Source organism: Phytophthora infestans, genomic scaffold (assembly GCF_000142945.1).
Source record: "Phytophthora infestans T30-4 supercont1.37 genomic scaffold, whole genome shotgun sequence".
Taxonomy (NCBI): Eukaryota; Oomycota; class Peronosporomycetes; order Peronosporales; family Peronosporaceae; genus Phytophthora; species Phytophthora infestans.
The window spans coordinates 819,838-823,868 of NW_003303722.1; positions in this window are offsets into that span (position 1 = coordinate 819,838).

Consider the following 4,031-nt stretch of genomic DNA (forward strand, 5'->3'; position numbering starts at 1 on the left):
CCACCCCTTGAAGATCTGTTCCGCGTAGTATGGGACTTCTCGGTTTTGGTCAAGCAAGGGCGGAGGTGCCCTCGTGCAGGTATAAGTAATCGGCGCCTCCGGAACCTTACTCTCGACCGAGTTCTTCTCCTGCGGGTCCGAGGTAGGACCCTGAGGTTGACCGCCTTTGCCAACTCGTCCTCGTGCTTGAAATTGCACTTGGCCTTGAGACTGGCAGCGCGGCTGCCGCCCAGGCCGGGAATCACAGCGTGCTCGTTTGTCTTGCGGGCCGACTGGTCCTGTTGGGGCGTGGTGTCTCGTGTCTGCATCTGCGGGTTGACCGGTGGGCCTCTTCGTCCGATCTTGACGAGGCCTTCCGCATGTTTCGACGTATCGAGGCTCTGCTGTCACGTCTGGAGTCGCATTCGACGCACTCCCAGTCGTACGCGTATGGTGCGTACTCGTTGTACACAGCGTATGTCTATAGGGCTCGTTCGTACGGCGGCCCTCCGGCGTACTGTCTCGACCGCAGCCTTGCTTTTCCGCCCAAGGCTTATTTACCTGCTCTAACGTCCTATTCGACGTCTGTTGCTAGCCCTCGCTTCGAGGAGTTGGGCCTAAGTGGGTCTGTGAATTGGCAACCCCCTGTGGACCAAATACCGCTTAAGACGTCCAACGTAGAACGTTGGGTGCATCGTTATTTACGTGGACAGGTCGATGGAGTACGGCAGATCATGCCTGACCAGGCCTGCGAGCGGTTCAATGAAGCGCTGCATCAGCTTGTTGCTGCCGACAGAGCTTACCGTGTCTAGAGATAGTTTTTTTGGGTTCAATATCACTTATTCTCCTAACTTTAAAATACAAGTTATTTTACTCTTCCATGTTTGTCGAAGGACGCATTCTGGCTGTCCTGGACCGCTACCACGGCATTGCTGACCCTGCTGACCGCGCTCAGCTTGGTATCCACAAAAGATTACACTTGCTTCGGCAGCGAAAGCGGTCTCACATCTGAAACATGGGAGATAAGATCTTCCCGAGCCTCTCTACCACTTAGAATAGAGGATGCAGTGTCTTCTCGAAAGTGATAGGCACTGTGGGGTGACGGAAGCCATTCAAGTAGAGCGGCTTGAGACCGGAAACGCGTGCACCGCGTTGTTGAGCGCGAGCTCAACAACTGGAAGCTGCGTCGACCACGTACTTGGGGCTTTCGCGGACGCACTGCGCAGAGTGTCCTCGAGCACTCTATTGACGCGCTCCGTCTGTCTGTGGATGATCCGCGGTAGACATCAGTAGACGGGTCTACGTATATGAAACAGCGTTTTCCAAAACGCAGCCGTGAACCGCGGGCCTCGGTCCGCGACAATCGTCTCCGGGAAACCGTGATAGCGGAACACGCCATCGACGAATAACCTCGCGGTTTGTTCGCCCGTAACAGTAACCGGAACCGGAGCAAGATCTACCATCTTGCTGTACCATCTTGCTCAGTCGACACACGAACACCAAAATCCCGGTGTCGCCGTGTCCGTCGTCGGGAAGCCCAAATATGAAGTCAAGATTTATCGACTTCCAATAGTCAGCCGGAACGGGCAGGCACTGTAGCAAAGCCGAAGCGAGCTCTGCGGATTCAACCCGCTGACATGTGTGACATGTGTTCACGTACCGTGCGACCCACTTGTACATGTAGGCCTAAACGACTGACAGGAAGGTCTTCTCGCGGCCCAAGTGGCCACGGAGAGCGCACCGTCTGCCTCTGCGAGGATGTCGAACTTCAGATCCTCGTCGTTGGGTACTACCACCCGGAGAGGTTCACTTGGCTCCACTCGATAATAGAAGCGGTCGGCCTTCAGCTCATATCAGTGGAGCCGGGAATGCTGCTAGGAACTTGACGACAGACGCGACGGCCTCAACGCCCTAATACGCCATGCGTATCCGATCATATTGATGCGTTGTCATCCGCGTGACCAACGCGTAGTCTGGACGCCGAGAGAGGGCGTCTGCAAGCACGCTAAGCTTCCCTGGCTTCTACTCAACGCGGAAGCTGTTTTCCGAGAAGAAGGACAGTTGGTCGTCCTTCTTCTCGGAGTACAACTACGTCGCCATCCTCAAAGTTGCGTGGTCTGTGTAAATTACAAAGGACCATGAGCCCAGAAGATGAACCCAAAACTTCACAAGGGTATTCTTCGTTGCCAGGAACCCCTTGTCGTGGACAGGGTAGTTCCGTGCGGCAGCTTTGCGCTGCCTCGACTGGAAGGAGATGACTCGTTCGCGTCCACCCATGTTAATCTCTTGCAATGCACAGTCTATGCCATTGTCGGAGGAATCACAGACGACGCTGAACGGCCTCGTCGCGTCCGGCAGGGCCAGGACAAGAGCTTCTTAGAGACTGATTTGGATGCTGTCAACGGCATCCTGGTGCTCTTGCTTCCAGCGCCAGTCGGCGTCCTTCTGAAGGAGGCCCGACAAGGGCTTAGCGAGGCCCGCGTACCCTGCCCTGTACTAGTTAAGGTATTTGGCCAAGACCAATCACTTTCGAAGATTCTTCAGGGATCGGGGCGTTCACCATGTTGCTATGGCCTTAACCTTTGCTGGGTCATCCCAAGCATCCGCGTTGCTGACGAAGCAGCCAAGCGCCTTGAGCTCTGGTGACGCGAAGACGCACTTGTCGATGCTGGCGTAGAGCTTGTTCGCTCGAGTCACGTCCACCACTCGACGGAGGTGCCCCAAATGTACCGCCATGGCTGTTTTACCGCCCTCGGTCGGCTATGGACGAAACTGGCGTCGAAGTACGTTTGTACGAAGGCGCGCAATGGCCAGACCAGTTGCGTCATTAGGGAGTTGAATGTCGCCGGGTGTTAGCCCGGCATCATTTAGAGTTGCTCTCGATCAGGTAGTATCCGTCAACCAAATCCAGCCCACCGTACAGTATGCTTCCGGTCATGTTCTTTAGCAGCACATCGTTTCGTGGGATTGGTGTCTGGGCCGGCACCGTCGTGTTGTTCAGCTTGTATTTTGCACTAGTCGAGCGCCGCCGCCACGCGGCGGTAGTTTAGTTTTAGTTTTATTAATATTTGTTTTGACCTTCCTGCCTCCTCTGCGCTTTGGCGGGATAATTATTGTAAAAACCGCTGAACCCCTGTGTGCCTAAATTGCTTTTTTAATTTCATTAATCTGGGTTAGCATCATATTTCCTGATTGAAATAATTGTTCTAATGATCTTGAATTAATATTATTATGTAATCGGTTTAATATAGCTAGCTGTCACTGTTTCTTCATCTTCCACCTGCACTTCAAATTACATTTATAGAAAGCTACACAGTATGTTTAGGTTTTAGCGTTGTGCTCGATATCACGGGCCATTTCTAAGCTCACATGATAGTAATGGTCTGTCCTGTACAGCCTATTTGAGCTTTTGAGAATCTAAAAATTGCTCACTTCTCACACAAAACTTAATGAAAGCTAGAAAATATTCGAATTGTAATATTGTTATGCATACAGCGTTCATTTTGTGCTGATTCAGAATTGGCCATTAGCCACTCAATTTTGTGTCAGTTATGGCTAAAGCATTTGGCTAGTGTGTCGCAAGACGTCTTGCTGTTGTTGATGTTGACGCTAGTGCTTTTTATTTGCTAGGTTAGCGATAATGGATAGCTGTAAACGTCATTTAGGCCTCAAGTTTTTCAACGTTTCTTTATGGGGTCTACTTAGCCAACAAAAATTAACTCCTCTCGTGTTTTGTTGGTGTCTTGCCGCTCCATTTAAAATCTTATCCTATGCCCCGGTCGGCGATACGTCTGCCAATTAAGTAGTATCGGATTTTGCTGTCTAAACAACTCTTAGAGAACAATAGAGATCATCTAAAACTATCTATCTTTATGGATCACGTGACAGCGTTTATTAGCACATCGTTGTTCTTACGGCCAGCTTCTGTTGTAGATGTACTACTATTTGCCAGCTCAGTCAGTTACCTGACATTCAGATATGTTCTTATCATTTTTACAACAAAACAGTTGTAGCTATTCTTTTAGTCATCTTGCAGAAACTATTAATAAAAA